Below are 26,287 nucleotides of genomic sequence, written 5' to 3'. Positions count from 1 at the left end.
CTGGCAAGGAATTTGGGAAAGGGATGGTAGGGTAAGAGGCAGAGAGAGACACAGATAACTTTGTTTTTTTACATTTATTAGTGATGCTATCTATTATGCTATCTAGTGTTATGATGCTAATCTATTATACACTGTTTTCCCCAAAATAAGACATTCCCTGATAATAAGCCCAATCGGGCTTTTGAGCTCATGGCAATAAGGCCAAACGTTTATTTCAGGGTTCAAAAAAATATAAGACAGGGTCTTATTTTCAGGGAAACACGGTATCTATTCCTGGCTTGCAAATAGTCTGGATTCTCTATCGTTTTATGTGTGTTTTTAAATAGATTGGCTTGATTAATCAATTTTAAGATCAATTCTCTTTTTCTACCAAAGTAGTGGCTTAAAATATGATAGTAGGCTTCATACAATCTGTAAGGAACAGACATCAATGCTTTATATTATTAATCCATAGTCACGTCCAAAATTCATTCATATAGATAAACACAGCATTCTACTGTCAAGTCTGGAAAATTAAACCACTTCTTACTACCACACCAGGAATAAGTTGTGCAGGTTGTATTCAACTTTACATACGCGGCTCCTACTGACTATAATGGGCATCACACAGCTAAATCTCCACGCATCATTTTGACACTTCAGAATAAATCTCTGCTTCTACAAGAGGGTCAAGAGAGGTTGAAGAACTAAAAGAAGGAGGGTAGATGATTGCATCTGCTTTTCAAGAATGATTGATCAAATGTCTACAATGCATGCTAATGAACACATCGCCAGGCTGGTTTTCCATGGTTAAAAAACTCAGGCACTTTTTTCAGCACATCAACAACATGTGATGAACAAGGATATGTACAGTAAGATAAGTAACACATATGATAATTCAGCTATCATTTTCTGTCCTGGAAAATAACCTCGTTTTTAAAGTTCTCAATCAAGATAAACAAAGAATACTTCCTAAATTGATCCTTATGCCTTTTGACAAAGGAAATGGTTTAAGACTCAGTCTTTGCAGTTGGTTCACAGTTGGAAAATGCTCCCAATCAATGCCTTTTAAACTGAACCACTACTTTTACCCTAAATGTATGTAGCAATTCTTTACCTTTTCCATCTTGTGCTACCCACAGCATAAACATATCCACATAATGCCTTTCTCTTCTCTCTTTTCTACCTTGCCTTAATTTGACCCTAATAGACTTTAAAGTCATCTTTAGCCATTAGAGTAGGGGTGTCAAACTCAAAGCCTGCGGGTGGATCCAGCCCGTTGGGTGCTTAGATCCGGCCTGCGGGGCCAGCCTGGAAACAGCAAAGGACCGCCCCGCAGTGCCTCTGCCAGCAAAAATGGAGCTGGCGGGGGGCCTCCTACAGCCCTTTGCCAGTGAAAACGGGGCATGGGCCATGCCCCATTTTTGGCTTCCTGCAGCCCTCTGCCACTGAAAACGAGGCTTGTGGGGAGAAGGAAGGAAGGAAGGAAGGAAGGAAGGAAGGAAGGAAGGAAGGAAGGAAGGAAGGAAGGAAGGACGGAAGGAGAGAGATTATAATAAGAGTGAGGGAGGATCTCAGGGAAGTCCTGCATTAGCACTTGGCCACCACAGGTGCCCCCGACATGAGTCCAGTATCACACCCACTATGGACATGCCCACCCCAGCCATACCCACCATGGACATGCCCTCTGTGGTCATGCCTGCCCCCCCACCCCCGGCCGGCTCTCCGAGGTCAAACAGAACCCTGATGTGGCCCTCAATGAAATCGAGGTTGACACCCTGCATTAGAGCATAAAAGTAGAATGCTAACTTTAAGAAGACAACAACCATAGTAGTCTTACCCTGGGTGCAACTTCACATGCTCCATCAATCATTCAGTGATCTAATCAGGTGCCCCATGTGGAGTGAGGCTGGCCTGGCATTAACTGACCATCACTTCGGGCTGAAGTGGGTGAAGTGTTCCACTCTTCCAGCCTCTGTGCAATTGTCTTCTGGGCTTATTCTATCTTGAGCAGTAGGAGTATCTGGTACTTCAGGCCAGTTTCTTTTCTTGTACACACCAAACCATGCTAAACTGTTAACATGGAAAAGCAGTTTTAATAGCATTTTATCTGCAACTCTGGGGGCTATATAGTAACACATGAACAAGAGAAAACTCTCTCTGCTTTGGCTACTTCAACACACAATTCCCTAGAGATTTTCATTTTTAAAAAACAGCTGTAGTGCTTTTCTGGAACAGTTCTGGACCTGTGTCTAATTAGATCTTGTTTGGGACCAGGGTTTTCTGCCCCTTCACACATATGAATATTTTAGCTCTGTTGTAAGGAATAGCCACTGGCTTCTGGCATTTCAAAAATGCATTTTTCTAGCCTGCCTGAAAATGCAGGGACTGGACCTGGGAACTTTGGTAGGCAAAGCAGGAATTATGTTATGCAGTTGTGGTCTGAGATGAACCAGATTATTTGTGAATGTTTCAATCTACTTGCATTGTAACACAAGGAATGGAAAAATGGCGTGAGGAAAAAAGACTTAAAAGAGACAAGGAACTATAGGGCAAAGCAAAGAAGAATCCTAGACTGCTTCCTATGCAGTATTTATTGGGTAGGGCCATATCTGTTTCAAACTGGCATACTGAGTACAATTCTGTCTTCCACTGAGGCTGTAAAGCAGATTAGGCAGAAACACTGAGATGCAAATTAAATTTATCATTAAAATGCCTGCTGAAAAGAATATGTCAGCAATATTCTTCATCTAACCTCTCTGTTGGACTCCATTAGTCATGGCCAGGATTTGGACAGGGAGTGGTAAAGTATAACTTAATGTGAACTATGACCCGACCCCCTGAAATTGCTTTCCAATAGAAAATGGATAAAATAGGGGAGGAAAAGAGTTCATTCACGAGAATCATTATGATACAGGTTGAAAAGACAAGTCGTTGTTTATATGTTAATAACTTTGTAAATGTCTTGTACTCTTCCCTTGCACTATCAAATTGTAAAAGAATGCTTCAAGGAATAAAAAGTGATGGAGGCACTTGAGATTATTTTTAGACGAGGAATAGGGATCTTGTGGTCCTCCAGATGTTGGTGAGCTACAACTTCCAGCAGCCCTAACCAATCAGGGAGAGTGAGAGACATTGTGCAAATTGGATCATCAACATCTACAGCAAGGGTCTCCAACCTTGGCAACTTTAAGCCTGATGGACTTCAATTCCCAGAATGCTCCAGCCAGCTCTGCTTAAAAGTTGCTTAAGTTGCCAAGGTTGGAGACCCCTGATCTACAGAGCCACAAGTTCTGCAGAATGACAAGTTTAAGCGAAAAACCTGTTTCTGAAAAGTAGTTTGTAGATCAGAGATGGAAAAGAATAGATTTTCTTTAGGTGGTACAAGAATCAAAATCTATTTAAAATTATACATCTGCACTTTTTTTTTCATATATAATATATACAAAGCCAACTAAACAACTAGATTTTTGTGCTTCCAAATTAAAAGGTAATTCCTCCTTGCAAGTTGCAACCCTTAATTAAAAGGTAATTCCTCCTTGCAACCCTCCTGAGTTAGGTTTGACATTTTCCATGTAATTGTTAAAATAATAATAAAGTAGTAATTTTGTATTGCTTTCTTCCGGGAGGCTTTTTCAACTTTCAATCTAGCCTACAACTCAGGGATCTCCTAGTGCAGGGGTATCAAACTCGCATCATCACAGCATCATCATGTGTTGTATCATGACTTTCCCCCCATTCACTAAACCAGGTGTGGGCATGGCCAGCGTGTGACGCATCTGGCCCACAGGCTGCGAGTCTGACAGCCCCGTCCTAGTGGTTTCTCAACCAAGCCATTCAAATTTTTTAAGATCAGTCAAGCTTCCGCGAGAATTGTTATGAGAGCTGAATGAAAGGTATTGCCTCCACATCTGTAACTTTATAAATATTGTAATACATAGATGAAGCTGGAAAATAATTGTTGAAATGAGCTCTTTTGTTACCTACATTTAATTTGCCACATTGTCATCACCATCCATTGTCACAAAAGATCTAAACAACTCCTCAGTCAGGTTCTGAGAGTCCTTTCCACCTTTTCATTTCAATCAAACAAACAAACAGATGCCCATGAAAATATTTCTTCAGTTTTGGAAAAAGGTAGAAATCACATGGCTCAAGTCTGAATTGTAAGATCCAAGTTCACAACTGCCACTTGAGTGGCTTATGAAGTATGAGACTTAGTTGTTGTGCTGCAGCAAAATTTCCTTCTTGTATGCCTGAACTCTACTTAATTACTTTTTCAAAATTTTTAGTGTTGCAGTGCACGGTGCTTAACTGATAATGGTCCTAAGGCTATATGAATAACTACACTATGAGATTTCCTGCCAAAACTTGGATTCTATTTTTTTTCCTGTAGGTGGAGCATTGTAATAATATTTTATAGATAGACCCTTTGTTTCTGAGTCATTATGATGAGCCCATGTTTCACTGGCTGTCCTAATGCTATGAAAAAAAATTTCATTTTCATTCTGGTGGTGTGACAATTGCTTAGCAAATTTTAACACTTGAAGTGTAATCTCTGCCATCAAACATGTCAATATACACCATGTGCACAATTATTAGGCAACTGAGTATTTTGACCATATCATCCTTTGTATGCATATTTTCCACCTCCAAGCTGCATAAAATACTTAGTGGATATAAGCAGATCAGGTGATGTGTATTTGTGTAATGAGGTACGGTGTGACCTAAGGAGATCAACATCCTATATCAAGGTGTGCATAATTATTAGACAGCTTTTTTTCCACAGGCAAAATGGGCTAAAAAAAGATTTAACTGACTCTGAAAAGTCAAAAATTGTAAAAAGTCTTTCAGAGTAATGCAAAACGCTTGAAATTGCTAAGATATTGGGGCATGATCACAGAACCATCAAATGTTTTGTTGCAAATAGTCAACAGGGTTGCAAGAAACGTGTTGAGGAAAAAAGACACCTTAACTGCCAAAGATTTGAGAAGAATCAAACATGAAGTTACCAGCAACCCATTATCCTCAAGTGCTATCATATTTCAGAACTGCAACCTACCTGGAGTGCCCAGAAGTACAAGGTGTTCAGTGCTCAGAGACATGGCCAAGGTAAGGAAGACTGAAATCCGCTCATCACTGAACAAGACACATAAATTGAAATGGCAAGACTGGGCCAAGAAATAGCTGAAGATAGATTTTTCAAAGGTTGTATGGACTAATGAAATGAAAGTGACTCTTGATGGACCAGATGGATGGGGCCGTGTCTGGATCAGTAACGGCACAGAGCTCTACTCTGACTCAGACGCCAGCAAGGTGGAGGTGTGGTACTGGTATGGGCTGGTATTATGAAAGATGAGCTAGTTGGATCTTTTTGGGTTGAAGATGGACTCAAAATCAACTCTCAAACCTACTGCCTGTTTTTAGAAGACACTTTCTTCAAGCAGTGGTACAGGAAAAAGTCTGCATCTTTCAAGAAAACCATGAGTTTTATGCAGGACAATGCTCCGTCGCATGCACTGAAGTACTCCACTGTGTGGCTAGCCAGTAAAGGTCTTAAAGATGAAAGAATAATGACATGGCCCCCTTCTTCACCTGACCTAAACCCTATTGAGAACTTGTGGGCCCTTCTTAAATGGGAGATTTATGGTGAAGGAAAACACCTCTCTGAACAGTGTCTGGGAGGCTGTGGTTGCTGCTGCACAAAAAGTTGATCGTCAACAGATCAAGAAACTGACAGGCTCCGTGAATGGAAGGCTTATGGCTGTTATTGAAAAAAAGGGTGGCTATATTGGTCACTGATTTTTTTGAATTGTCAGAAATGTTTATTTGTAAATATTGAGTTGTTTGTGATTCTCGCTTTAACAGATGAAAATAAATGGGAATGGGAAAATTTTCATTTTTCATTCAGTTGCATAGTAATTCTGCACACTAATAGTTGCCAAATAATTGTGCACACATAGATATGCTCCTAAGAAAGCCATAACCTCACTTTTACTTTCTTAAATATTCAGGTTTGAGGTTTATTAATATTTTGGATTGATCGAGAGCAATGTAGTTGTTCAATAACAAAAATAATCCTCCAGAATACAGCTTGCCTAATAATTGTGCACACAGTGTATTCCGGTGAAATGCCAACTTTCACAGCAATTTCCCATTGAGCGACCTGACAATCTCTAATTAACTTACCAAGCTTTCTCCTGTGATTAGTTGTTGTCACAAACCATCCATTTTGCTTTTGATCACACCCTTTTGCATTTTTTGGACCAGCAATGCACAGTAGTCACATCAACCAATTCTTTCTTAAACAACTTATATTCAGCAGTGGGTTTCAAGTGTGCCTTGAACTCTTCTGGCAGTCAAAAATTCAATCATGGGATTTTGGTAAAGGCACACTGATGAGTACTCACTGCAGATTTCTATTTCACAAACAATAGTAATTCAAACTTTCTTTCACAGCAACTCCCTTCCAAATGAAGTGAAAGAATAGATGCTAAAGAATATGTCAGAACTTCTAGCATATCAGTATTTTCTTCTGTTGGTGACTTGCAATGTCATATGCATTACTTTTCATTCAACTAAGGGGACCTCATCGAATTTGCAGATGACATTAAGCTGGTATGAATAGCCAACACCCCAGAAGACAAGCTCAGGATCCAAAAAGATCTTGACAGATTTGAACAATGGGCCCTATCCAAAACAATGAAATTTAGCGTGGAGAAAAGCTTATACTTAGGCAGGAAAAATCAAAGGTACAAGTACAGATTTGGCAAAACCTGGCTCAAAAACAGGTTGACTAACTGTGAGAGGGATGTTGGAGTCCTAGAGGATGACCACTTAAACATGACCCAGCAGTGTGCGGCAGCAGCCAAAAAAGCTAATACAATCCTTGGTTGTATAAACAGAGGCACAGAATCAAAATCATGGGAAGTATAACTACCGTTTCCTTAGTAAGGCCACACCTGGAATACTGCGTCCAGTTTTGGTCACATTACAAAAACGATGTTGAGACTTTGGGAAAAGTGCAAAGAAGAGCAGGTAAGATGATTAAAAGCCTGGAGATTAAAAGATATGAATCATGGTTGCAGGAATTGGATTTGTCTAGTCTAAAGAAAAGGACTGGGAGGACATGATAGCAGTATTCCAGTATTTGAGAGGCTACCACAAAAGAAAAGGGGGTCAATTTATTTTTCAGAACACCAGAAGGCAAGACAAGAAACAATGGAGGGAAACTAATCAAAGAGAGAAGGAATCTGAAATTAAGGAGAAGCTTCCTAATATTAACCAGTGGAACAGTTTGCCGTCAAAACTTGTGGGTGCTTCATCACTGGAGGTTTTAAGGAGAGACTAGACAGTTATTTGTCTGGAATGGTATAAAGTCTCCTGCCTGAGTAGGGGGTTGGACTAGAAGGCTTCAAGGTCCCCTCCAGCTCTATTCTGATTGATTGATCTTCTTTATATTGGGATTTCAAAGCAACAGAATCTCCGTATTCTTCCTTTCTTGGTGGCAAAATTGGGTTTCTTCTTTTCTATCATTTTAATCAATGAAGAATTTGAAAGAACCTTAGGCAAAAAAATAGAGCAGGTCATAAACCAAATTGCAGAATATATATTCGCTAGTGACCCCAAGGGAATTCTAGATAGGTAATGCTCTGATTCTAACTGATTCTACAGAATACAGTATGTACACAGCCACCCAAAGTTATTCTCAGATCGTCAGGGAGAAAAATCTGTCTAGAAACTAGAAAAAATAAGCAATTGATTTAGCTGAGAAAGTTAACCATATGCCAGCACCGCTCTTCTAAAAAAAATAATAAAACCAAAGTCTCTGTGTTTCTTCTTTTTCTGATTTGTATTTTTATCCGATGTGCATATAAATATGGAAGTCTTAAAAATGTATAGATCTTTTCCCCCCCATCCTTCTTAAAATTAGCATAAAGTCTTTGTTTATTTTACATCTTTTGGTACCTTTGTCACTATTTATCATTAACATCCTCACTTTTTACAAATCAGAAAAACATCCTGGTCATCTTAATTCACAGCCTTTGTAATTAATTCTCTTTTCACTCATCTTTCATACAATCCAGACACTCCTAGCCATAAATCTAATTTTTGGTCTTCTGACAGTGTTACCTTTAAACAAATGTGTTATTTAATGCCCACAGTTAGTAATTGCTAATTATACGTAAGTATATGAACTATACATATTATTGATTCTTGTTTCTTACGTTTTTAGCACCTAGTGGCATATTGGGTACTTTATAAATTGAATTTTTTGGTGCCAAGTTACACTTCTGACATATATATTCCAAGATTCAGGAATGATCCTTTCTGAAGTGATAAAATTGGGGTTTCTTGCTAGAAAAAAGATTGAACAGAGTAACAAGAACTCAAGGAAGAAACATACTCTATAGCAAATACCTCTTGAACCCAATTCCTCCATCTGGGATATTTATAGTAACATGTGAGGGAGGTGTTGCCCCAATAATTATTAGTATGTAATTACTTGTTTACATCCTAAACAAAAGTTGCTTATTTTTTTTCACCCAGGGAAAGTAAAAGTGATGCATAATTAACAACTGATTGGAACAACATTCTTTTGCATCTTTTAATTGGTGTGAATTAGTTTAAAATTAAAATGTCTTTTATCTCACCTTTGGGGATGCAATCTAATCTTCTCAGCAGTACATTGAAGTTTCCCACATAATTAAACTTTTTAAATAAGAATTTCTGAATTAAGAACCAAAAATGTACTATTTCTATGGTGGTTATATGGGGAGAAAACCGTTTTGTAGATGGCACCATACCTTGTTAAAATGTAGTGAGCAGTATCTTTGCACAATCTTTTGACAGAGGAAAAAGGCATCTGTGCACTAGAAATCTGTCAAAGATCTCCTAAAACTAAACTTTGCAGAGCAGTTTTTAAGATCCACATCTTTTGACAAGTGAAAAAGAAACAAGCTTAGTAATCATTGATAGCTGTTACCATCCTAATTCCTACGCATAGTTAAAAGGATAGAATAATCAAAGATGTGACAAATCAATGTGTTTCTATATCAGAATATCAAGACTACGAGTTAAACATATCTGCAGTTTAATACAGTTTAAGTTAAAGCTGTTGCGTTGTCTTAATATCCGGAAGGGCAAGAAATGGGAATATAATGTTTAGGGTTAGGATGCATTGTTAGGGATGTCACACAAAGGCTCAACTTTCTCACTGCAAATATAAAAAAGCAAGAATGGGAGTTCTATCTTTTCCATTTTCAAGAACTAAGCAAAGAATTATTCTTATTTGGTTTCTGGACTGATAGCTTAATTTTTCAGGGCATTGGTGAGTCTGGAAAAAATAGGAATCCTAAATGTGCAGAATTTCAGGCATGAATTCAGACATAATTTGGAGATTATAAATGCCCACTATCTTAAAGATTCCCTTCCTTGTTTTCTTAAAAATGCCACTTCAAAAATTTGTTTGAGCCCGTTCCAAGGAAGCAATTTGAGAAAATCTCTTGGCCTTTCTCTACTTACATGAAGATAAAATGAGGGAGGAGGGGAACACATTCAAATTTGAAAGATTCTGTTATCATAGCTGTTACCATAAAAGTAGATCTGGTCTATATAGCATTGGATTTATCTCCCTTATAGAGGTGTCAGTTCATCACAGCCCTTAGAGAATTCTGAGAACTTCAGACAACCTGTCTGGAAGACATCCAGGTTGAGTGACTAAAGATTATAAAATATCATTCACAACAGCAAAATTTTTGGGTATATTTTAAGGATTGTGGGTACATTTTAGGGTCTTTCTTATTTTTCAAAGAGTCAGTACCATAGTTCTTTCATCAAAGCTCCTCATCAAAGGAATATGAAAAAGTGAAAAACCACCGTAAACCAGAATATGAATCAACACTGTTACATCAACTACAACTCTCCAACAAATACATTTGCAATCTTTTTGTGAAATTACACTGGGCAATGTTCCAAGAAAATCCTCTATCTTCTCTCCTCAAGGCAGTTTGCTAAAGAAATTGCAAATACACAAGAATTAATATCTATAACAAAAAAACCTGCTTGGAAATATGTTATGGGAAAGTTTACAGACCAATTCAGGATAAAATTGTTTTCTTTCAGTTATGATCACAGCATCCTGAAGGGAGAAAAATTGAGGAAGGAGATGTGAGTGGAATTATAGAAAGGAAAAGATGACCAAAATCTTACAAAAGCCAGATTTTGTAAGGGGTTGTAAATTGAAACTGGAAGTATGTCTCGAATAGCACATTGATCTTTGGTATGCAACAATTATTTCTTCCTTCATATTTGTTTTTCTCCTCAATGTCAAAGTAAAGGGTTTTTCAGGGCATTGGTGAGTCTGGAAAAAATAGGAATCCTAAACTGTGCAGAATTTCAGGCATGAATTCAGACATAATTTGGAGATTATAAATGCCCACTATCTTAAAGATTCCCTTCCTTGTTTTCTTAAAAATGCCACTTCAAAAATTTGTTTGAGCCCATTCCAAGGAAGCAATTTGAGAAAATCTCTTGCCCTTTCTCTACTTACATGAAGATAAAACGAGGGAGGAGGGGAACACATTCAAATTTGAAAGATTCTGTTATCATAGCTGTTACCATAAAAGTAGATCTGGTCTATATAGCATTGGATTAATCTCCCTTATAGAGGTGTCAGTTCATCACAGCCCTTAGAGAATTCTGAGAACTTCAGACAACCTGTCTGGAAGACATCCAGGTTGAGTGACTAAAGATTATAAAATATCATTCACAACAGCAAAATTTTTGGGTATATTTTAAGGATTGTGGGTACATTTTAGAGTCTTTCTTATTTTTCAAAGAGTCAGTACCATAGTTCTTTCATCAAAGCTCCTCATCAAAGGAATATGAAAAAGTGAAAAACCACCGTAAACCAGAATATGAATCAACACTGTTACATCAACTACAACTCTCCAACAAATACATTTGCAATCTTTTTGTGAAATTACACTGGGCAATGTTCCAAGAAAATCCTCTATCTTCTCTCCTCAAGGCAGTTTGCTAAAGAAATTGCAAATACACAAGAATTAATATCTATAACAAAAAAACCTGCTTGGAAATATGTTATGGGAAAGTTTACAGACCAATTCAGGATAAAATTGTTTTCTTTCAGTTATGATCACAGCATCCTGAAGGGAGAAAAATTGAGGAAGGAGATGTGAGTGGAATTATAGAAAGGAAAAGATGACCAAAATCTTACAAAAGCCAGATTTTGTAAGGGGTTGTAAATTGAAACTGGAAGTATGTCTCGAATAGCACATTGATCTTTGGTATGCAACAATGATTTTTTCCTTCATATTTGTTTTTTTCTTCAATGTCAAAGTAAAGGGTTTTTTTCAGGACAAGCTAGTCTTGATTAATATACCATTTGCTATTCATAATTTATGGTATGATGGAAAACAACACCAATTGTATCTGCCCCAGTGGCTTCTTCACCGAAGCCACCATATCATTCAATGCTACTTTGAATGCTCATTGAAAGTAGCATTCAAGTCTACTTTCATTTATTAAATTTATTTGCTGCCCATTTCATTTCAAAGCAACTCTTACAGCATAAAACAATAAAAGCATCAGAAGTATTCCTAACCCAATAAAATAACAATACAATAAAAGTAAAATCATGGTCCCAAGATGGGAAAGAAGAAAGCCAGATCAGGGTGAAATGCTCCCGGTTCGGACTGGATCGCCCAATCTAGTAGCAATGGCAAAGGTGATTTGGAGAACTGGTAGCAAAAATCCCTCCCCCCTCCATGCCCAGCTGAGCCGCATGATCATCAGAGATTTTTTTTTTTACTTTTAAAAGCATTTTTTCTTTGGCCAAAAAAATGCTTTTAAAAGAAAAAAAAAGCCTCTGATGATCGCGCGGCTTAGCTGGGATCATCAGAGCCTTTTAAAAGCATTTTTTTACAACCTCTTCGGCCCACAGAACTGGTAGTAACAAATTTTACATTTTGTCAGTTTTGGAGGGAAATTTTCTTTTTGCTTCTGCCCTGATACATTTCACCACTGAGCCAGATACACGGGTGGGGGGAGGTAGGTTTATCTCTTAATTAATCAACCACTTTCTTGGTGGATCTGTAAAGTTTCCACAGAAACTCAAACCTTGCTATTGAGTTTCCCCATGCAATACAAAGAGTTCCTTAGGAAGTCATGGAAAGTGCAGGCATGAGGACTTACTCCAATACTGGAAATCTGGGGTGTGCTGTGGGAACATATCCTTGCAAAGAAAAGGTCCTTCTGAACACAGGCTTAGTCCAGAAAATAAGTTCCATACTGTGGAGCAAAATTTACATATAGCTACAGATAGTCCTCACCTTACAACAGTTTGTTTAGTGAACATTCAAAGTTACAATGGCACTTATGATTGTTTTTCACAGTTACGACTTTTGCAGCATCCCCATGATCATGTGATCAAAATTCAGATGCTTGAAAACTGGTTCATATTTATGACTGTTGCTATGTCCTAAGGTCATATTATTGCGACCTTCTCGCAAACAAACTCAATAGGAAAGCCAGATTCACTTAACAAACAGGTTATTAACATATCAACTGTGGTGATTCACTTAACAACTATGGCAATAAAGGCAGGGGTGAAATGCTACAGGTTCGGGCCGGTTCGCCCAAACCGGTAGTAATAATTGCTACCATTCGCCCGAACTGGTAGTAAAAAAATGCTTTAAAAAATTCAACAATCAGCTGTGCCGTGTGATTGTTGGAACTTTTTTTTACTTTTTAAAAGCATTTTTTTATTACCTATTCGCCCAAACTGTAGTAAAAAAAAATGCTAAAAAAAGTTTTAAAAAGGTTCTGAAAATCAGCTGTGTGACACTCAGCTGTGCCGGATAATATCGGAACTTTTTTTTTACTTTTTTTTTTAACATTTTTTTACTACCAATCAACTGTGAGAAAATCAGCTGTGCCTGATTGTCTGTGAGGTTCCTGCTTGTTACCGGAGCAATTTTGTGTGACGTCCAGCTGCTTTTGCAGTTGTGTAGCTTTTGTGTTATTTTTGTGTAAAGTGTGATACTTGATTTTTGAGCTCTCTGTGAGGTTCCTGCTTATTGCAGGGGTCATTTTGTGTGAAGTCCAGCTGCTTTTGCATTGTGTGTGAGTCAGCTGTGCAGCCACATCCACCCGGTCACATGACCACCAAGCCATGCCCACCCAGTTGCATGAACACCAAGGCACACCCACCAAGCCATGCTCACAGAACCGGTAGGGAAAATTTTTGAATTTCACCACTAAATAAAGGTCGTAAAATGGGACAAAATTCAGTTAACAAATGTCTCACTTAACAACAAAAATTTTGGGCTCAATTGCGGCTGTCAGTCAAGGACTACCTGTATAGAATCAACAAGAAAAGTATTACCATATTTTTTGGAGTATAAGATGTACCTTTTTCCTCAAAAAAAGAGGGTGAAAATCTGGGTGTGTCTTATACTCCGAATGTAGCCCACACAGCTTCTCAAACGGAGGTTTCAGAGGCTGTGAAAGAAGTTTCAGAAAAGAAGCCCACAAACAGAGCTTCAGAGGCTTTTTTTCTGAAGTTCAATTTTGGAGGCTTTCAGAGGCAGAAAAAAGTTTTTTCTGAAACAGAGTTTCAGAGGCAGGAAAAAAAGCAAAAAAAAAAAAAAAGCAAGGCACAGAGCTCACAACCAAGGAACCTGTTGCTAAAATTCACCTCTAGGAACAGCTGATTGGGGGTATTCCAGGAGGCCAATCCACCTGCCAATCAGCTTTTTTCTTATTTTCCTCCCCAAAAACTAAGGTGCATCTTATACTCCGGTGTATCTTATACTCCGAAAAATACGGTAATCGGTATGTAAGACCACAAGCCATAGTTTTATTGAAAAAAGCTTTGATGCAGCTTGTTTTCTCCTTCCTCCATGATATACTGTAGCCTTTCTTTGTGGAACCAAGCAGAGGAAGTTTCAGCGCCGTCTACCTGCATCTTATTAAGTTCTCTTTAATTGTCTTTTAAATTAAGCAAAAAGCCACAAAAATAGCTGACATTGTGAACTGTTGTTCTGATGACTGGCTGGCATAGGAGAGATATTTTAATGCAACTTCACACTAAGAGAAGCATCAATGAAAATAATAGTGCCCAGGCCCTATTAGTTATTTTTATCATTATACAACATTCAAAGCCTGGTATCACAAACCATAATATCTATTATAACTTCTTGTTCCTTCAATGCCCAACAGTATACACGATGTTTTAAAATTAATATAATATAGGAAATTGGATTTTCCATCCAGAAGCTGGTAATTTAAATTTGAATATTTAGAAAAAAAACAAAATTGTGGCTAACCCATGGAAACAAATAGTTTTATGTCAGAGTGTAGTTGATTTTGATTCGACAAGTCATAACCTGCAATCTGCTGTGGTCTCTCATAAGAATTATGCACCACTTTTATTCTTTGCTCGGTCGGGTTGATCTTCCAAGACAGAAATCAACTGAGCAAGCACTGATTTCACAAGCCACAATGACACTGATTAGAACACAGTCTGGCACAGAAAACAGCAGATTAAAACCCCTGAAATATTTTAGCTGCAACGTAAGTCCAACTTCGTGTCCTTCGTTACCTGCTGCTCTCTCTTGTTCCCACAAATTGCATTTTATAAAGTTCTTGTGACATGTGCTGTATTTTCTGGCTCCGATGAGGCCACTATTGTTCTAGTGCAGTCTGCAAAGTTGAAACAGCTCTTGGGAAGTGTTATTAGGTGTGAAGCATTTTTCCCCCCCACTGGCTTTGATTCATGTTCCCAAGCTTCTCACATTGCTTCATTTCTTTGGGGTGCGTTTTGGTAAGCCATAGTACCAACCGACAGAACTGGATCAGTAATTCATGACTAAGAATTGCTCAATGTGTTTGGGTATAACAATAAAAAAAAGTAGGGTTGTTAAAAAAACAACAGATTTAAGCACCATCTGGACTTTCTGGTCACAGTGGCACCAATTCCAAAGAAAGGCTTAACAGTGCATGATCTGAGAGTCCCATCTGTTTTATCTAAAAATGAATCAATCAGACACTTTAGCCATTTCATATAACAGGAGGGGAAAAGTCCATCTCCTCATTGACAAGTTTCCATAAATCCAATCTGAATTTTCACAAACTGTTTTTTTAATTTTTCTTTCTTTCATTTCGCTTTCTTTAGATTTGTTTTAACATGATTGTCATAATTATTTTAACACTTGGATAGAAACTAGATGTTGTTAGATATCTTAAAATTGCTGCTTTTTCATTTATACCTGTCTCCCTCATTCTGGAATATTACAGATTCGTAAAACATTGTGAACTCCCAAGAGAAACTCAGTATACTAACCCTGGTCTATAAAGACCTAAGCAACTTAGGATAAGAACATTAAGCAGTGCCCTGCTGGATTGGACCCTTGGCCCGTCTAGTCCAGGAGCCGCTTTTCAAAATGGCCAATTAAGCTCACTAGTCACCCAACAAATGACCTTCAGAGGCAATCACATGCCAACAATGCTAATAGTCATTAATACTTTAAAACCACCGTCCCAATAACACATCCAACCCAGTGGTGGGATTCTACTGGTTTGCACCGGTTCGGGCATACCAGTAGCTCCGATGATCAGCTGAGAGTGAACTGGTTCTTTCCGATGATCAGGTGGGCCCACCCACCCTCCCCTGTGCTATACTGACCTTTATTTCCTGTGTTTGAAACCCAGCTGATTGATGTGGCAGAGCAGATTGCTGTGCCTCAGCTGTTTCACACCCCAGGGCTGAGGTAGAAGGCATCTTTTAGAGCTTTTTTTAATTGCACTGCCCGCGCACAAAGCGAGTGCCCAGCAAACCGATTGTTACACCTGTTGAATCCCACCACTGCCCCAACCACATATTAACACAAATACATCTGGCCAGTGGTAGGATTCAGCCAGTTCGCACCACTTCGGGAGAACCGGTTGTTAACTTTCTGAGCAGTTTGGTGAACTGGTTATTGGAAGAAATCATTAGGGCAGAGAACCGGTTGTTAAATTATTTGAATCCCACCACTGCATCTGGCCCATAGAACTATCTAGCATAGTTCTGATAAAACAGAACTTTCTTTATGATGACTCCCAACTTTAATACTTGTGGACTTCAAGTCCCAGAATTCCCCAGCCAGCCATGCTGGGAATTGGTCCACAAATCTTAAAATTGCCAAGGGTGGAAACCTCTGTTCGATATCTAAAAGCTGGAGACTTAGCTAACTTTTAGTATTACAAGAGAATATTAAACTGAAGTACTAGAAACTAAAGTTTCTTTCAAATCAATTTTGTTTCTGATGTTTCTTTTATCTAGAAGTATGGGATGCTAGCAAAATACTTAAAGAGAGATTTATTCATCTCTTTGTCATCAAATGGAAAGAAATCAATGCAGAAACAGAAAAATATATTGCTACCTGATCTGTAACAGAATTAGAATCAAGGCATAAACTTAATCCAAGTACAAATACAGAACAACAGATTAGAGCAATATGGAATCAACTAACTTTATTGGTAGTTAATCAGAGGTATTAGAAACTGAAATTTATTTAACAGATTGTTGGCTTATCAATTCCATAAGAAACAGTATAAAAGAATTATTATATCTATTTGGAACACAACAAAACATTCTTTTACAATGAAAGAGATAATGGCGCAATTTGTTAAATTTATTAAAATATTATTTTAAATTAGAATAATAATTTAGAATAATTCTAAAGAGCCATCTGTTCCAGAAAAGATTTTTAAACATTTGAATCCCATATTACTTAAGTACTAAATTCACAGATCAATAAAAAGTTGTTATCAACCCATAACCAAAGATGAAACTAACAAGGCAATAAAAAAAACTGAAATTAAATAAAGCTCTAAAAATTGACACCATTTCTGCAACATACCATAACACTTTCCAAGAAATGTGTTTAAACTTTTAATTTAAGTAGTGAATAAGAGTCAGGAACACAAAGAACTTCCTTCAACATAGAAAACAGCCTTCTCTCTTTAATTAATAAAGAAGGAAAACAATCCAACTCACCATAGAAGTCATATATATTATAAGCTTTTCATAGAAATACAGGGAGATATTTTTTAAAAAATTGAAATGATACATTCTGATCAGACTGAATATCCTCTGAGGAGATATCCGAGAGGCATTAGACAAATTGACATAAATTAGAGGTCCTGAAACTTGGCAGCTTTAAGACTTGTGGACTTCAACTCCCAGAATTCTTCAATCAGCATAGCTTAGCTGGCTATAGAATTCTGGGAGTTGAAGTCCACAAGTCTTAAGGCTGCCAAGTTTCGGGACCCCTGACATAAATATTTTCTTGGGAGAGGTATGGTGAATTGAAGTTGCTCTGAGAAAGCAGAGCTGACTACATTGGCAAAAACTAAGGAACCAATGAGTAGCTTGGTTTCTTGGAATCTCTGCAGATAAGGAGAGGATGGGAGATTGGTGACATGTGGTCCAAATAGCTACTCCGCGCAAGGAGGCTGCAAAACAGTGGTTTGAATGCCAGGAAATAATGGGATCTAAGGAAGGCCATCTTGCTCATAACAGTGGTGGAGCTTTTTAAAAGACACTAAGTTCGCAAATCTCACTTTCTAATGATTTTCTGAAATTGCCTATTAACCATCTTAAGGCTATTAGAGATCTTCAGAACAATCAAAGTTTGAAAAATCTTCATTGGATGAGTTTATGTTCAACTTTGAACAAAATTAATTATAAGCTTAAGAATGTTAAAAAATTGAAATAAGCAACAAAAAGCTTAATAAGATTTGATCTAAGAAAGTTATAAATGGATTTTTACTGTTAAGGTTTTAGAATTAACTATAAAAAATTAAGAACTTCTCATGGGAAACAAATTTATGTTACCTCTTTTGGTTCTTGCATGTAATAAAAAAGGTAAGTGATAATTTAAGAAACTGGACACTAAAGGGAGATGAAAGATTTTAAGCGGAAGAAAAAAATACAAGCCTGTTTTTGAAGTCAATTAATAGTAGAAGTTACAAAATGACACAAGATCTTATGAGATTAGAAATATTAAAGAAGATCTTTGCAGAATGGAAACAAACAAGTAACTACAATATCAATGTCAGTAATGAAGTCCACTTCTATGGACAGATCACATCAAAAAATATTAATTAAAGAATGGTAGACATGGGGGGGAAAATCTGACAAGATAGAGAAAGCGTAGAATGTGGTACCAGAAATGACAGACCAAGAGAATGATTTGAAAAGGTTGCTTTATTAGATATACAAAAGAAATTGGCTGAAGTTTTAAAAATTAAATACAAAACATAAATGGTAAGCTGAGAGAATGACGTGGAAAATGTTTCTTATTAGATCTACAGAAGAGATTTGTTAAAGCCTGTAAGAAACCTATGTGACAGGATACAGAATTGATGAAAAATCAAGTTCTATGATAATATTTGATTGAATAAAATATTAAGACCATTAATAATAAAAGGAAAAAATATAAAGTTGATATATTTGATCAAAATGAAAATAAATTTGTTTTTTACACAATGTTCTAGCAACTGTTTATGGACTGTTTGCTGACATCAGGATTGAAAAGTTGATGGAACTGGAAGAGTTTGGACTTGCCTAGGCATGTTTAGGCTAGGTGGAGGCTGCCTGGAAAGGCTATAACAGCTTACATGCGCAGATGCCTTTCATTTCATTAATATCAGTTTCTAGGTATTTTGATGCAATTGTTTCAAGGCATAGCATTGCCTACGTACATATAATTTATATAGCAAGTAAGTCAGTTATAGACTTGCTATAGGATGATTGGTGACAGCAGAAATATCTTGCCAATGTGGGAAGCTTAATATGTTCTGCTAGATATGTGCAAGTACATGCTTAAGCCTCAAAGACTCACCATGGTTGGACTTGTTAAGAAAGTGTATGAGCTGTACTTTGGTTGTAAGATTGGTGATCAAGACAATGCCTGGGTTCCTCATATTTGTTACGCAAGATGAGCTATTGAACTTAGAGCTTGGCTCAGAGGAACTAGGAAGTCAATGCCATTTGTTGTCCCAATGTTATGGAGAGAACAGAATGATTGTGTGACACACTGTTACTTCTGATTAATGTTGCTGGTTTCTCTGTTAAAAATAGGAAATCAATTAAATACCCTGATCTGTTTTTAGCCATGAGACCAGCTCACATGATGACAATCTGCCAATAATGAAGCCACCAGGGAAATGGAGTTTAGATGAAACAAATGAAGATGCTTGCAGTGCACCAGACAGGCATGGAGAGTGACAATGATCCTGTGAACTGTGTATATCTGGTAAGCTTCATCTCATAATACAGTCAAAATTAAATGACCTGGTGAGGGACTTAAGTTTCTCAAAATCAAAAACTATTACCAAATACAAATATTTCTAACTTTTGAAATTGCAAAGATGGTTTAACAAATTTCTTTGCATAGGTTGACAACTTCATTTTCTGTGCAGACATTTATAGTTTGTTCACAGCTTTGGATTGTGAGTATGACCCACTAGAATGGCATATTTTTTGTTGATTCATCAGTGTTAAGCCTCATGGCTGTCTTGTTACACAAAGGTAATGTATTGTATACCTTTCAGTACCTGTTGTCTATGCTGCACACATGAAAGAAATGTACAAAAACATGGAACTGATGCTGAAACACATCTAGTACACCAAGTGCAAATGGAATGGCTCTGTGGTTTGGAATGCAGCTTGGTTATACCAAGTACTGTTGTACTTTTAGCCCTGCTGAACTAATGCAGTGTGTCAGAAACATTATACGATTAAATGCATTACAGTTATTACAAATCAATATTTCACATTTTTCAAGTTTCCTACATGATACAGTAATTCTGAAATTATATTTGTGTTCAGTTTGAAGGGGTCTATCATAATCACCAAAAGTTTTTCAGGGAGCAAAATTTTAAAAAAAAAATATATCCAGTATTATCAATAGGGGAAGTCAAACAATAAAAAAGCAGTTCTGATCTTTCTTGATAGAGGAAAAGCTTTTTACAATCTAGAACAGGGTTGTCAAACTCCTAGCCCGTGGGCCAGATACATGCCACACCTAGTTCAGCGAAGGGGGGGAAAGTCCTGATATGTCACATGGTGTTGCTGTAGTGATGTGGGTTTGACACCCCTGATCTAGTATGTCCCTTTATTCTTGCAGTTTAGAAAAAGATGAGTTGTGTCTCATTTTTTTTTCAAGAATACAGAATATTTATATAGAATAAAAAGCCAAGATAATAGTAAATGCTTTTTGTTACAACAAGGCACTATGCTGAAGGACACAATAAAAATTTATTATTTCATTTCATTTCATTTGATTATTTTATTTTATTTTTGGCATTACAACCACTGTTTATGAAGCTACATCGAGAAAATAAAATATTAGGAATTAAATTAGGAACTTGAGGACATAAACTGCCATTATGTGCCTACAATTTTATACTTATAGTCATGCTACAGACTCCTTGATATTATTAATGGAATATATATACCAGTATAATATGTTTTTTTTTTCAGATTATTCAAGTAGATGTGTTAACAGTTGGATAACAATTAATCCTGGGGAGAGGTCTTGTAGGACTTTAAAAATGGGGTACCTTCCTGACTGCTTTTACTGAGATCAGAAAGAAGGAACATAAAATGACTGCCTTTTTCAAATGAATAATGATTAAAGAAAAACTTATAAATGAACTTTAGGTTGAAGAGTTGGATTTCAATTCCTGCCTTGCTCCCTCATTCCATGTTCTACTAGGGCTTTTGGCTTCTTCTCTGATATTTCTCCTCCTGCCTGGTTATGGATTCCTATGGGCATTGCTCGTGGTTCCCAGGTCCATGTTTTTGATTTTCTCTACCCACCATCTAGCCATGATTTGGGTAGTTTTGACTCCATCTAAAATAGTGAAGGCCTAATTCTTTCAGTGCATCCAATGCTCTGTTGGCCATGAATAGCAACTGTAGGTACATGTACGGATGCGTACAAGAATTGAATTCCCAGAGGGCTGATTTCTAATTTAAATGGTACCATGCTGAGCTGTTTTATTTATTTGGTTATGTACTAATATCAGTATCCATGCCATAACCAATTTATTAAGTTTTTAATGCTGCAACACTACCTATCCAGAAGATTCTTCTCACGTTATTATTTTGTTGCTATATGAATTATGTGTGGGATATTGGCTGAAATTATAGTGGTAGTGGCTATGGAGATTCTCAGTCATCCAGGTCACAATTGTCCCAAAGGTGCTTTTTCAAGAGGCAACTGGGAGAAGCTTCTTGGATGAGAAGGGAAACGTCTTCAAAGAAAAACCAGAAAGTCCAGTTGCCTCTTGAAAAAGCACCTTTGAGATATAGTGGTAGTGAAATATCAATCTTAGTGCACCATTAAGAAAGATCTAGTATTATGCTTTACTGTATATTGCCTTTGTGGAGTCAATATAAGCCAGGTTTCTCAATTTCAGCAATTTTAAGATCTGCTGACTTCAACTCTCTGAATTCCACATTTCTTAAACTCATAGAAGTTGAAAAACACTGGTACAAGTAGTTAGGAGAGAATGAGTGGCTAGTTCAAACACATGCCCCAGTAATATATCTTCCTTTCTCTGCCCTGGTGATTTAGAATAACAGAGTTGGAAGGCACCTTGGAGATCTTTTAGTCCAACCCCTTGCTTAGGCAGGAAACCCTATACTATTTCAGACAAGTGGTTATCCAATCTATTCTTAAAAACTTCCAGTGCTGGAGCATTCACAACTTCTGGAGGCAAGTTGTTCCACTGAATAATTGTAAGGAAACTTCTCCTTAGTTGTACATTGCTTCTCTCTTGATTAGCTCCCATCCATTGCTTCTTATCCTTCCCTCAGGTGCTTTGGAGAATAGTTTGACTCCCTCTCCAGCTGTACCCACAAAACATTCTCATCAATGCAAAGATATCAAGCTTTTTCCGCCGGCTGCTTTTCCATGCTACACAGCAGTAAGAAAAGTGCAGGACAACAGATAAGTCATGTTATGGTTTACTGGATACAAATTTCAACATTTTGCCAAAAGAAGTTTGCAATTCCCACCAGGCTACATGCAATTAATGTCAAAGCCCACTGAGATGCAGTGATTCCAAAAGGCAGGTTTCATGTTGAAAGTGGTGACCAAAAATTCAAATTATGAAAATCGTTAGGGAAAATCTTCAGAATTAGCCCTAGGATTAATGAACGTTTAAAAAACAGCAGCAATACAACATGCCAAAAAAAAAAAAAAGGTGCAGAGTTTTATGGGTTTTTATGTTGTGGAGTTTTAATGTTGTAAGCTGTCCAAGTCACCTGTGTGTGAGTTGGGCAGCCATATAAATTTGATTAATAAATACATAAAAATAAAAAGTGCCCAACTAAAGATGGTTTTGGGGTGTACCATCCTGGAATGGTGTACGACTGTCATACAAATGAAAATGTGATCTGCTATGAATAAAAACAGTTTCGTTAATCGAACATTAAAAGACAAATAGATTTACTTTGTATGTACATAGCAGAAAATGGGAAAAGTTAAGCCGTGCTCTCTACTCAAAGATTAAGCTGGCTAACAACCCCATCTTGGGAATTAGGCAGTGTATAAATAAATAACAACAATAAATAATGTGTGGCCTACTGCCACTCAGAACTAAACAGTTTTATAGCCACAGAATTATTTTGCAATATAATATTTGTTTGTTAGTTTGATTTTTATGTAGCAGGTTAAAAAAGATTATGTGGGTATTTTATACCCATAAAATACCCACACAATCATATAAATGTCTGAATTTCACAGTAAACGTATTACTATTTTACATAATGAATCATTAAAAAAAGCAGGCAAAAATATTCCATTTAAAAATAGTTATGTATGTATGCACAGAGCAATGATTTCATCAAAATAAGTCTCTCATTTTGTGTAGAGATGTCTTTATCGTTTAATTCACAGGCTATGCATTTTATAGAGCACATCCAAGCTCTACATTTAAGCCACTTAGGTTAATAAATCTCATCCCTGTTCACTGGCTTTTAAAAGCTGTTGCCTCTTTTTTTGGCAATATGTTTAATTCCATACAAATGTCTCCATTCTATAGCAATCTGAATTTACATGTTAAAAATTATTTAAAAATTATACTAGTTTAGATCCAGCAGAAGTTATTTATGGTTTAGTCTCTTTAAAATATCAACAAGTTACTCAATAGTGATTTACTTCTCACTATTTTTAATATGTCTGACTTCCTTCTCAGTGAAACCCCTTATATTCTATAAGACATGAATATTTTGTTTGTTTAGTTGTTTATCAAGTTTATATGGCTCTCCATATCACAATAAATGACTCGGCATGTACAACAATAGCAACAACAACAAAAGTGTAAAACAATAAACATGCCAAACACAGTCATATTAAATAAAACACTCATAAGATATACACTTCAGTTATCAGTATATACTTATCTTGAATATTCAGGATATCAATATACACTTGATGCCTTCAAGAAATACATATTATTAACAAAAATATTTATTTTGCGGATTTTTTTTGAGGGAGGAGTCTTAGTTTATCTTTCTATTCAAAGTCACTTAGGCATCTAATAAGAACCCACAAAATTGAGTTAGTCCTCCCGATGTTTAATCAGAAAAAAAAAGTCTTGTTGGTCTCCGAGAGCACAATTCTGAAATTAGGCATTTCTGGAGCAACGCTTCAAACTCAGCCGAATGAAAATTGTATACTAAAAATTATAAAGGTTTTTAGAAAATAGAAAACGATGAAATTGTCTCCTTTGGAAGTGAATTTCCTGACTGCGGGGCAACCTCCAAAAGAAGAGTTTCTGTAGAAAGCTTCCGCTGTTGCAAAAACTTAACCTTTCCACAGAGGGAACAAAGACAATGACTTCCAACTAAAATTTTAAAAAAAACTAGGGGGTGAAAAATGTTCTCGTGTGAGAGAAAAGATCCTTAAGAATTTGTGCTCTCAGCCCATACAGGGTAAAATGCATGCAAGTTTAGTTTAGCACCGTTTTGTTAACCACAGCTGGTTTCAAAAAAAGACAAAGATTCCAAGGAGCTGATAAAAGTGTATCTTTCATATAAAAGTTCTGCAACATTTCAGAATCACTTCAATTAAAAGGCTGAGGGTGGAGGAGCCAGACTCCTTAAAGGTAGCAAATTCTCCCTTTCCTTCTTGCGTATCTCTTATTGAAAGTGTCTAATTAATGTTTCTTTGCATTTTAGAGCTTGATAAGTTTTATTATAGTAAGTGTCATAGAACTTTATGGACAAGTGAAAAATTGCACAGGATATTACACCAAAGCTGCTCCAAGTTCATTAAAATACATAATTCCACAAGCAATGTTTATTTTTAAGATCAAGGTAAGGATCTTCAATTGTATATACAATGTTTTACAAAGGTTAGTGACTTACTCAAATGACTAATATCAGCTTTTGCTAACAAAACAGAATAAGTTTTGAAATTCATTTGGGGGGGGGGGGAGTGGCAGCATTTCCCTGAGATCTCAACAACAAAAGTGAGGGGGGGAAAACACACACACAGAGATGCACACTCGTACACATTCTCTTTCACACACATCTTTTTCCTCATCTTGTATCGCAATATAGCTTGAAATGCTGAAACACCAAAAAACCTTGGAAGCAGGAATTTCTTCCCTCTGAAATGAGTGGGGGGACAGCAAAATCAACTCAAGATTGGTGTGTGTTTTAACAACTTGTTAAAGTTAAAGAAAAGGGGGAAAGCCTTTCTTTCAAAACAATTCTTTCTTTAACCAGTGCTCTTTTTTCCAGCTGAGTTATCAAGCTCATATCAGGAGAGTGGGCTTTCTGAAATCATGAAGATTAATAGAAATTTAAATTAAAACGCATCTCGGAATAAAGAAAACCTTTTTGTTCCTTCACTGAAAGAACTACAAAAGTAAACTACAACAGAGGAAAAAGCCTTTTAAAACTGACCAAGTGGCAAGGCAGAGGTCAGACAGCCAGCAGAACAAGGGCGCTGCTCTTCAGAAGGTAGAGGTCATCTCTTAACCTGCGTGTTGGGATGGACTCCGTGATCAATTCCACATTAGCTCCACCCCTTGCATGGAGCAAAACACACTTGAATTGCTGGAGGCTTCAACAGGAGTTGAGTTTGCTGATTGGACAAGAAACAAAAGGAAAAACAGCAGGACACAATTTATAAGGGGGCAGCGAAGGCTGACATGCTATTGTACTCTAGGGGTATCCACAAGCTGTTAATTCCATTTTAACATTGTTAATAAGACTGTTAACACATATGACTTTGTTTAGGGACCTTGAAAACATTAACAATCTACTAGAAGACCCTGAAAAAATAAAAATTGTATGTGCACAAGCACAAAAGGATCACCCTCGTAAACTCATGAACTTTGTTTTAGCTACAAGGTGGGCTGAAGCCATCTCTACTCTGTCTCTGACCCTTTCAGCCATATATTTTTGGACTCCTATATCACTTTACAATGCCCAAATAAATGTAAATATGATTGAGCCTGTGTATGCTCCTCTACTTCTCTCCTTCCCTTTCACAGCTTCTTTCAGACACACACAAATGTGCAGACTTAATCAAAGGGAAATGCTCCATGAATAAATTGGGTCTGACAGATTTATTGCAGTTAATTTTGCAACAGAAAGGAAAATATTTGGATCTCAGCCTTTTAAGTATTAGGAAAACAATTAATCCATCAAAAAGAGGAAATTCCTGCAATACACCCTCATGTCCAATTAAATAATATCAAGTAATTTTGTGCAATAAAGTAGGAAAACTTTCAACTATGTGTCAAGAAAATAAGTTCACCATGTGGAAAAAAACCTTACTGTTCCTAATCACAAAGTTTTAGTACTAAATGTTTTAAAACTCATGATAGGAGAAAATAATATCTCTCTCTCTCTCTCTCTCTCTCTCTCCCCCCCCCCCCCATCTCTCTCACACACACTGCATGAATATAAATACCTCATTTACATAAATACAAATAGAAGTTGAATGACATTTGGGAACTCAACCATTTGTAAATACATTTCTTATGGATTGGGATAGTGAATTATTTTTGTTAGAGAACTCTGCTGTTTTCTAAATACTGAATTGGTATTTTTAATAAATAATCATGTGACTGAAAAGGTGTCTTTTAATCCCATGGATTTCGGTCCCACAGATGATACTGCCTTTTATCTAGGTGAATGTCCTCATAAATCATATTACGTGGAAGAACCGCCAAGTAAAAGAATTTACTCTCAAATCTGGGGTAGTTG

The 26,287-nt window shown here is 36.9% G+C and overlaps 1 protein-coding gene and 1 long non-coding RNA gene across 4 annotated transcripts in view; one reads left to right on the top strand and one right to left on the bottom strand.

The window, feature by feature from the left end:
• The window catches only part of CLYBL (citramalyl-CoA lyase), a 199,994-nt gene that overhangs the window by 147,789 nt on the left and 25,918 nt on the right, over nucleotides 1-26,287 (bottom strand). The gene's annotated exons all lie outside the window — the stretch shown is intronic.
• On the top strand, nucleotides 19,171-24,970 carry LOC131199699 (uncharacterized). The gene is made up of 3 exons (XR_009155395.1): nucleotides 19,171-19,307; nucleotides 21,878-24,382; nucleotides 24,812-24,970. It is a non-coding gene; the product is annotated as an uncharacterized LOC131199699 (long non-coding RNA).

The sequence above is a fragment of the Ahaetulla prasina genome, chromosome 5 (genome assembly GCF_028640845.1).
Source record: "Ahaetulla prasina isolate Xishuangbanna chromosome 5, ASM2864084v1, whole genome shotgun sequence".
In the NCBI taxonomy this organism is placed as follows: Eukaryota; Metazoa; Chordata; class Lepidosauria; order Squamata; family Colubridae; genus Ahaetulla; species Ahaetulla prasina.
This window is presented reverse-complemented; position numbering and strand designations above follow the sequence as displayed.